This window comes from Salmo trutta, chromosome 34 (assembly GCF_901001165.1).
Source record: "Salmo trutta chromosome 34, fSalTru1.1, whole genome shotgun sequence".
NCBI classification, from domain to species: domain Eukaryota; kingdom Metazoa; phylum Chordata; class Actinopteri; order Salmoniformes; family Salmonidae; genus Salmo; species Salmo trutta.
Window position 1 is genome coordinate 6939099 of NC_042990.1, and position 11184 is coordinate 6950282.

Consider the following 11184-nt stretch of genomic DNA (forward strand, 5'->3'; position numbering starts at 1 on the left):
AGAAATGTTAGCATGTTCTAGAGATTTCTGTAAGTCTTTAGCTGACACTCTAGGATTCTTGTTAACCTCCTTGAGCATTCTGCGCTTTGCTCTTGCAGTCATCTTTGCAGGACGGCCACTTCTAAGGAGAGTAGCAACAGTGCTGAACTTTCTCCATTTATAGACAATTTGTCTTGCCGTGGACTGATAAACTTCAAGGCTTTTAGAGATACTTTTGTAACCCTTTCCATCTTAATGCAAGTCAACAATTCTTAATCTTACGTCTTCTGAGATCTCTTTTGTTCGAGGAATGGTTCACATCAGGCAATGCTTCTTGTGAATAGCAATCTCACATTTTGTGAGTGTTTTTTAATAGGCAAGGCAGCTCCAACCAACATCTCCAATCTCGTCTCATTGATTGGACTCTAGGTTAGCTGACTCCTGACTCCAATGTGCTTTTGGAGAAGTCATTAGCCTAGGGGTTCACATACTTTTTCCAAGCTACAATGTGAATGTTTAAATTATGTATTCAATATAGACAAGAAAAATACCCCCAAAAATGGTGTTATTAATTTAAGCACACTATGTTTGTCTATTGTTGGGACTTCAACCCCTTGAAGATCAGATCAAATTTGATGACCAATTTATGCAGAAATCCAGGTAATTCCAAGGGGTTCACATACTTTTCTTGCCACTGTATGTGTCATTTCTCTACTATAAATGGTTGTGGGTACTGCGGGTCCTTTTCTTCTGACGTCAAATCCCCCCATCGCTAACAAACGAACAGCATCGCTACTCAGAAGTTTGTTACATTGGCAGACTATGTCTGTTTATGTGTCTGGTTGAGAGAATGCAAACAGGATTTTCCTATAAACCGGTAGTGTGTTCGTTTCTGTAAACCCCAGCAGACTAAGGAAACATAGAGACTAAGCTCATAGGAGTTTATTCTCAGTGGAAAAGCTTGGGTGTGTGTGTGTGTGCACCGTGTTTGTGCGTGTATATGTGTGTGTACATGTTGAGGAGGGGCCAAATGAGCCTTAATAAGCCTTATTTCTGTTGTCGACCACTCTGATCTTTCTCCTAATTGGCAACGGGGCTGGAGGATGGCAGTTGGTGATTCGAAGACGTGAGGATGAGCACTGTAGCCCGAGCTGCATGCTACTTCACAAACTCTCTCTACTCACTCTTTAAATAGAGGAATTGATGACGCTGAAGACATTACCAATTTCTGTTGACAGTCAGGTAACTGCCAAAATAAAGGAAACACTATTTATTGAAAGCAGGTGCTTCCACACAGGTGTGGTTCCTGGTTTAATTAAGCAATTAAAACATCCTATGCTTAGAGTCAAGTATAAAATGTCTAGTTGCCAATACTTTTTGCTACCATGGCTAGAAGAAGATCTCAGTGTCTTTGAAAGAGGGGTGTCAATGGGGTATAGGGGGTTTAAATGGTGTGTGTGTGTCAGTCACATGATTTGAACCAAATTAAAAACGTATGGGAGATTCTGGAGCGGCGCCTGAGACAGCATTTTCCACCCCATCAACAAAACACCAAATTATGCAATTTCTCATGGAAGAATGGTGTCTCATCCCTCCATTAGAGTTCCAGGCACTTGTAGAATCTATGCCATGGCACATTGAAGCTCTTCTGGTGGCTCGTGGTGCCCCAACGCCCTATTAAGACACTTTATGTTGGCGTTTCCTTTATTTTGGCACTTACCTGTACATTTAATATACCCTAAATTACATGTTGAAATACTATAATAATTGATGTATTGTAATAGGTACCAGTCATACTGTATCTGTGTTGAGGTGTTGATGGCAACGTTTTTGCCAGAGGATCACATGGAAGGCTTTCTAAGGCTGCATTAGCATTGTGGCTAACACCCTCTGGTGATATCGCCACAGATTTCCTGTCACCGTCGACAACTAGATAAACACCCCAATGAAATCCAACTTCTGCCTGGAAACACTGAACTGTGATCCAGCGATGCCCCAGCCGACTATTTGGTGATCTTTGGTGTAGTAAATATATACAACTTCAGTGGCTATGATACAGTATCATCCAGTTTTATCACAAAGTGAGGTTTATAGAGATTTTTTTAATGTCAAAGTACAGTATCTGCAGTGCAATACTGTTCTGTGTAAGCAAGAAGATAGCTCATTCAGCAGCCACTAGATTGTGTGTGCGTGTGCGCCTGTGTACATGCCTCACTGTAGATAGGCTAAGTGTGTGTGAGCATGTGTGTGTGTGTGTGTGTGTGTGTGTGTTTAGATGCTTGTGCGCGAGAGTGTGTGTTGGATAAGAGAAATCGAATGAAGATGGGATAGACCAGAGATGGTTCACCCATACTGTTGAAAAGTCCCCCGGTGTCACAGAGGTCTGGTGCGATTAGACACACCGCCTTGTCTCTCAAAAGTGAATTCCTTTGTGGACGAACTGCTCGATTAATTGTGAGTGTGGCACATCTGCTTTATAGGTGTTGCATGAGGCCTGGGGCTAGGTCCTTTTTCATTTTGGCACCGGCCCTTTCTCTTACACCCTCTATTTTTAACCCCTTGACAGCTGCATATAGCAGTAGACCGGCACGTGGAACCTTTTCCAAACAGGGAGGAAGTTGGAACAACCGGATGCAAGGCCCATCCGATGTAACCCCGACTCACATGTAAAATTATTCTCAAATATCGATAGAGTCTGGGTTTAATGCCTTACATGGATGACACCCATGGGATTGTTCACCTCGCTCATTGGTTATTGCAGAACTCACAGCCGATACTGTACTGAGTAACTGTACTGAGTAAGACGGGCGTCCTCCACAAAGTCAATGACCAATTTATACCAATTAATCCGGGACTTTATGCTAACAGACCTCTTCCTCGGGTATCATTGTGGAAATCCAGGATATATGATGTCTTCATTTATTTGTAATTATGCAATCGCTTTCGCAGCTGCAGTGTATTATAGTTGATTCGTTGGATACGCTCCGAGCCGAGGCCATCGGACAGTGCCATGGGTCCACCTGGGTAATGGCGTGTTTGGTTTGGCGTCACTCTGCACACAACTGTCTTTTTTGACATATTGATTAGGCGTGATCGATGAAAATGAATTCCATGAAAGGTTTTCTTTCTAATTGCGATGGTTTGCCGTAGCATTGCCAGGGTGGAGTGTGTCTGTATATACTGTAATCAGGTATGAAGAACCCGATTCGTCTGAAAGCCGACACAAGGTCCCTCGAGCGACTTAATATGTGTGACCTCAATTTCGTAGGTCAGACCAACTGCTGCTTCATTTCACTATTGTATTTTTTGTCCCCTCTTAAACACACATACCTGAGCCATTTATGGATGAAAGCTGCCAAAAATGTTTCAAGCGTATTATTGCCGTGTCTCTCCTCAATGTCTAGCGTGCGGGTAGAAAGATGGCATCTGCTGTGAAATGGTATTTCAGGCCCAGTTAATGAATGGAGTCATTGTGTGTGCACCGCTAACCTGTGATCTGTGGAGTGTCACTGAAGTGCTACTCATGTTGTTATCTGAAAACTGGCAGAAATGGGTTCCAGACTTGTGCCCCCCCCCCTCCAACAAAAGGTGATTTGTGAACGTGTGTGATTTTAAGGGGGGTGTTTTATGGATGTTTGGTAGTTTGGACATCTTTTCGAAAACTAGGTCAGCCTGCCAGTGCTGAAAAGAGGTCAAATGACACCACAGTGTTTTGGTTAGACTTGGAAATTGATGATAATTTGGTGAGGAAACTAAAAGTTTCCTTTGCCTTTAAGTGATTTATAAACAGCCTTCGAGATTCCATGTCTACGGTGAGTGAATGAATATGCCTGAATGAAGCCTAATCAATCATTGTCTTCATTTACACTCTGAATTCAGCTTTCAGCGAGGAATAAACTTCAGTAACCATTCTCTCAGCATTGGCAGTTGAACTGAGGCAGCAACAATCTCATCCATTTTCACCCCTGTACTCATATTTGGCCCCCTCAACAGTGAGCACACAAGCACTATTGAAAGAGCCTTGGCACGTATTACCAAACACAATCATTGGGTTATGGATGGTCCCCCTTTGAGCTCAGATCCAGACATAATTATTAGGAGAAATTAGGGTCCATTTTCTCCTTGGTAATGTATTCCTGTGTTTGGTATGTGTGCAGAGTAGCTATTTACATTTTGTGTAAAAGCATGTGCGAGTGGATGCACCCAGTGGGATTTATGTACAATATGCAGATGCTCTGAGGACAGCTGTGCCTTGAGGGCAGAAATATGTGCTGGCTGTATGTGTGTTTATGTGTACAAGTTAGTATTTGTGTATATAACTAATCCATATAAGTAGGTTTGTTTGTATGAATGTACACACAGCCATCAGTAGCACTTTATCCATAAAGTAACACCACTAGCTCAGCTGTACAGCTTCATGACTTTCTCCCATTCTTCCATCGCCTCATGGCTGCAGTTATCACCATCCTCTCTGATTAAGCCTTTCACTGGGGCATGCTAGTTGAGGGAGACCTATATCAGCCACACCAGCCCTTTATGGCCATAAGGACTTAGCTCCCAGTCAGCCAATTGAAAGGAATGTGCAGGCAGATAGAGGGGTTCACCGGGTCATCTTGCAGGGGCTCGGCAACCACTTGAAACCTGTAGGGTTCACTTTACGCGGCAACACATGTAAAGAATGTCGCGGAGAGCGCCTGATAAAGGATGGTTGACTGTAGAAGACTCTCTATTTGGTTTGTCGTTAAAACCTATGTGAAGGAATGCCTCTCTGGTGTCTGCTCTGACTACATACACCCAGAATACATTCCTCTCTATGTGTGAAGAGGGATTTTTGTATTTTTTTTCTCCATCTCCTTGATTCAATGTCTCTGTGTTGTGATGTTCGGTGTATCCCTGAAAATGGATGATTGCTGTGGATTTCATTTGTAGAACAACAAATGGGATGATCATATTTGAGTTGTTAGAGAGCTTGATACTCAAGCTTGACAATAAACTAGGTTAGAGGGCAGTTCTACAATCTACGTCGGGAGATTCAGATTTAAGGCTGAGGACTTTGAATAATCATATTTTGTGGTTAGCTATTTTAATTTCAGGTAATTTCCATGTAAAATGACCCGTAAGCACCAACATGTGAAATTCATACAGTAGCAGCATGTCAAATTGGGTGTCAAATGAAAGCTAAGAGTCTATATATTTTGTTGGAATTAAGGCATATATACATTTTCCAACAATTTTCCATCCAAACAAATTAAGAATAAGCAAAGACTTTGATTTCTGGTCAAGCAGCTGGAAAAGGGGTCTTCGAAAACATCTACCAGAAAAGGTATTGAAAGGTATTAAAAATGCATCAAGACCCAATAATGTTGAAGTAAAGACCCCTACTAACTAATATCAACACTAATATTTAGTTTCTAATATCAACTCTTATTTAGTTTTGGAAAAATGTTTCTGCCTTCTGTAAGTTAAAGAAATATTGCCTTGTGCCTTGAAATTCCATTACCAAAAAAAACACATACAGTATATGGCCATAAGTATGTAGAACAATTATAAAAAAATTGTTACACAAAGAATAAATACACAATAATTTGGCTATATACACGGTGTAAGTAACGAGTCGATGTGCAGGGGTATGAGGTAATTGAGCTAGATATGTACATATAGGTAGGAATGAAGTGACTAGGCAACAGGATAGATAATAAATGACTGATAATGATCAGTTATTCCGGATGACTGTGTGATCACACTCTCCGTAGCCGATGTGAGTAAGACCTTTAAACAGGTCGCAGGGCCTTTAAATAGGCCGCAGGGCCAAACGGATTACCAGGATGTGTACTCCGAGCATGCGCTGACCAACTAGCAGGTGTCTTCACTGACATTTTCAACCTGTCCCTTAATGAATCTGTAATATCAACATGTTTCAAGCAGACCAAAATAGTCCCTGTGCCCAAGAACAGCAAGGTAACATGCCTAAATGACTATCGACCCGTAGCACTCACGTCTGTAGCCATGAAGTGCTTTGAAAGGCTGGTCATGGCTCACATCAACACCATCATCCCAGAAACCGTAGACCCACTCCAATTTGCATACCACCCCAACAGATCCACAGATGATGCAATCTCTATTGCACCACACTGCCCTTTCCCTCCTGATCACCACATGATCTGAGTACATGTCCTGGTAATCCATCTGGCCCTGCGGCCTTATGAATATTAAACTGTTTAAAGGTCTTACAGTCGTCCGGAACAGCTGGTGCTCTCCTGCATGGTTTGTTGTTGCTTGCCTCGAAGAGAACATAGAAGGCATTTAGCTAGTCTGGTAGGCTCGCGTCACCAGGCAGCTCGCGGCTGGGTTTCCCTTTGTAATCCATGATTGTTTGCAAGCCCCGCCACATCCAGCGAGCATCGGAGATGGTGTAGTAGGATTCGATCTTAGTCCTGTATTGACATTTGATTGTTTGATGGCTCGTCGGAGGTCGTAGCGGGATTTCTTATAAGCAACCAGACTAATGTCCCGCTCCTTGAAAGCGGCAGCAAAGACTTTAGCTCAGTGCAGATGTTGCCTGTAATCCATGGCTTCTGGTTGGGATATGTACGTATGGTCACTGTGGGGATGACGTCGTCGATGCACTTATCAATGAAGCTGGTGACTGATGTGGTCAACTCCTCAATGTTATCAGATGAATCCCAGAACATTTTCAAGTCTGTGCTAGCCAAACAGTCCTGTAGCTTAGCATCTTATCCTGTAGCTTAGCATCTCACCTTAGCTTCATTGGACCACTTCCGTATTGAGTGTGTCTTTGGTACTTTCTGTTTGAGTTTTTGCTTATAAGCAGGACTCAGTAGGATAGAGCTATCAGATTTGCCAAATGGAGGGCGAGGGAGAGCTTTGTATGTGTTTCTGTTTGTGGAGTAAAGGTGATCTAGAGATTTTTCGGCTCTTGTTGCGCAGGTGACATTCTGGTAAAAATTAGGTCAGACAGATTTCAGTTTCCCTGCATTAAAATCACTGTCCACTAGGAGTGCCGCTGGTATACTGGTAAAAATGAGGTCAGACTGATGTGCATTTTCTTCTTTGCTTATGGCCTTATACAGCACATTGAGTGCAGTCTTAGTGGCAGCATCGGTTTGTAAATAGTATGTTTTGCAGTTTATCATGAGATATTCTACCTCAGGCGAGCAAAACCTTGAGACTTCCTTAACATTAGAGATCACACACCAGCTGTTGCAAACAAAGAGACACACACCTCCCCTTAACCTTACCCGAAGCTGCCGTTCAGTCTTGAAGATACATAGAAAAACCAGCTGGATGTATATTATCCACGTCCGTGTTCAGCCACGACTCTGAGAAACACAGGCCATTACAGTTCTTCTGGTCCTGTTGATAGGATAGTCTTGAACAGAGTTCGTCCAGTTTTTTCTCTAGTGATTGTACATTCGCCAATAGAACGGAGGGTAGAGGTGGTTTGTTTACTCGCCGACGTAGTCTCGTCAGGGAGCCCGCTCGTTTGCCTCTCTTGCGCCTTCTCTTTCTCTTTTGAGTCCCCAGGGATTAGGGCCTGGTCCGGACTGAGCAGTACATCCAGAGCTACATACTCGTTGAAGTAGAAGTCTCCATCCATAATCGAGGTTATTGACCACTGTTCTGATCACTGTTCTCTATCGTTCTCTGTCGTTCTCTGTCTCTAACTCTGAATGCTTGGCTATGAAAAGCCAACTGACATTTACTCCTGAGGTGCTGACCTGTTGCACCCTTTACAACCACTGTGATTATTATTATCTGACCCTGCTGGTCATCCATGAACATTTGAACATCTTGGCCATATACTGTTATAATCTCAACCCGGCACAGCCAGAAGAGGACTGGCCACCTCTCAGAGCCTGGTTCCTCTCTAGGTTTCGTCCTAGGTTCCTGCCTTTCTATGGAGTTTTTCCTAGCCACCATGCTTCTACACCTGCATTGCTTGCTGTTTGGGGTTTTAGGCTGAGTTTCTGTATAGCACTTTGTGACATCGGCTGATGTAAAAAGGGGTTTATAAATACATTTGATTGAATTTGATTGATTGATGTCCAGAATCTGTTTTCAGTCATAGGAAATTATGGCGGAAATATTTTGAACAAAATGTAATTTTTAAATCTGCTTTAAAAAACATAAAATAGCAGAATTGGTGAGGAGCCCGTAAGATGGCATCTATCCTCATCTTATAATATCATGATATGCATGTCTGCCATCACCGATGGCAACCCAGCAGCTATAAAACAGCCTCCCAGTTCATCTTAACCACACTGGCTCAACTAAAAGTCAGAAGATACAGTGTGTAATTCTTATACACACAACAATGGCAAATCCATTACTCTGTTTAAAAGGATAACATAATACAGTATGGTACTCATATCAACATTTTATAATTCACCAGCTCAATGCATAGTTGAATGGAATCACAACAGACCATTTAACCCTTTAATGCATTTGTATGCGCTCAACGGTTAGTAGCCCCAATTTGTTCGCACCTTCATGTTCCCCATAGAGAATAATCTTATAACCAGCAGGAAACGGATTGCAGCAAACCTTTCTTGTGGAATTGGAGACATCGGTCCCTCAACAGTACAAATTGGGTCAAATCCTGATGTGGAGCGTCTGAGGACTGACTGTTACTGTTTATGATTAAACACTGGTTTCTCATGAGATTACAGATTAGACAGGAGGGGGTGGTGTGTGTGTCTGTGTCTGTGTGTGTGTTCCATTTCAGCTCCTGATGTAATGGTCCAGACGACCTTTCTTTATCTCGGCTGCAGTGTCTGGACTGAGAAATGGTTACAAGCACCGCAACACTGCTGGAGTCATCATCAGGCCGGTAATTCAAACCTGCCGTTTTAAGGGCCCTTCATTCATCAGCGCACAGGCACGCGACTGGAAGCGGGTCAGAGGTGGGCGAGGGGGGGGGGGGGGGGGGGGGGTCTGATAGTGGCCCACAGAGCACACAGACAATCCTTTAAGTTTGAATCATGGTCGACTTGAGAGATACTTAACCCCAAGAGCACCTGGACTCCCCTGGCTGGGTCTCAGATAGCAGCGTTAACATGATTACTACTCACTAATGTCCCGTTTTGTCTGAGTCACCCTAAGTCTGCAAACAGAATAGCTCAGGACGCCATTATGTAAATAGGGGGTATCTAATCTAAAGTTAAAGACGCTGGAGTGCTTTGTGGGGCAGATCAAAGGAGCGTGTGCAGTCCAGCTATGGTCCACTATCCCAGGGGGTAGATTGGTCTTAAAGAGGGCTGATAGCTGCTGCCCCTATAGGGCGGGGATAGAGGGTTATCAATCAAGGCTGTGTGTTATGTGCACTGAGGTGCTGGTGAAGTTGATCAAAGCTAGCAGAGAGCAATGGTCAAAAATCAGCAAGAAGATGACGGAACATTTAACTCAGAACCCTGTCTTTCAAAGATAATTTGTAAAAATCCAATTAACTTCACAGATCTTCATTGTTAAGGGTTTAAACACTGTTTCCCATGCTTGATCAATGAACCATAAACAATTAATGAACATGCACCTGTGGAACGGTTGTTAAGACACTAACAGCTTACAGACAGTAGGCAATTAAGGTCACAGTAATGAAAACTTAGGACACTAAAGAGGCCTTTCTACTGACTCTGAAAAACACCAAATGAAAGATGCCCAGAGTCCCTGCTCATCTGCGTGAACGTGCCTTAGGCATGCAGCAAGGCGGCATGAGGACTGCAGATGTGGCCGGGGCAATAAATTGCAATGTCCGTACTGTCAGACGCCTAAGACAGCGCTACAGGGAGACTGGACGGACAGCTGATCATCCTCGCAGTGGCAGACCACGTGTAACAACATCTGCACAGGATCCGTACATCCAAACATCCCACCTGCGGGACAGGTACAGGATGACAACAACAACTGCCCGAGTTACACCAGGAACGCACAATCCCTCCATCAGTGCTCAGATTGTCCGCAATAGGCTGAGAGTGGCTGGACTGAGGGATTGTAGGCCTGTTGTAAGGCAGGTCCTCACCAGACAACGCAGGCAACAACGTCGCTTATAGGCACAAACCCATCGTTGCTGGACCAGACAGGACTGGCAAAAAGTGCTCTTCACTGACGAGTCGTGGTCTTGTCTCACCAGTGGTGATGGTCGGATTTGCGTTTATCGTCGAAGGAATGAGCATTATACCGAGGCCTGTACTCTGGAGCAGGATTGATTTGGAGGTGGAGGATACGTCATGGTCTGGGGTGGTGTGTCACAGAAATGCTGTGTGTTACAGGGAAGAAATCCTCCTCCCTCATGTGGTACCCTTCCTGCAGGCTCATCCTGACATGACCCTCCAGCATGACAATGCCACCAGCCATACTGTTCGTTCTGTGCGTGATTTCCTGCAAAACAGGAATGTCAGTGTTCTGCCATGACCAGAAAAGAGCCCGGATCTCAATTCTATTGAGCACGCCTGGGACCTGTTGGATCGGATGGTGAGGGCTAAGGCCATTCCCCCCAGAAATGTTGGGAACTTGCAGGTGCCTTGGTGGAAGAGTGGAGTAACATCTCACAGCAAGAACTGGCAAATCTGGTGCAGTCCATGAGGAGGAGATGCCCTGTAATACTTAATACAGCTGGTGGCCACACCAGATACCGACTGTTACTTTTGATTTTGACCCCCTCTTTGTTCAGAGACACATTATTCAATTTCTGTTAGTCACATGTCTGTGGAACTTGTTCAGTTAATGTCTCAGTTGTTGTTATGTTATGTTCATACAAATATTTACACATGTTAAATATTTACACATGTTAAGTTTGCTGAAAATAAATGCAGCTGACAGTGAGAGGACGTGTCTTTTTTTTGCTGAGTTTATATCCATAAAAATTATGCCAGTTGATTCATGATTTCTACTGGCTGAAAAATGCTGCCTGCCCTTCTGTCTCGTCCAGACTCCTGACACGTTCTTTACTATGGGACAGCAGGATAATGAATTTTAATATTGAAACAATGTTGCAAATCTCTGCTGTTGAAAACTAAATGTTAGTCTAAAATAAATGTGAGATAATGTCTAGATGCTTTTTGTTCTGGAGATCAAGTTTATAAATTGCCTGGCTGGGCTGATGAGACAATGGATTGCACAGTCAGATGGAACAGAGTAAATAAGCATTTTAACATCATAGTTTTAGCCAGTGGCTACTTGTCGAATTAG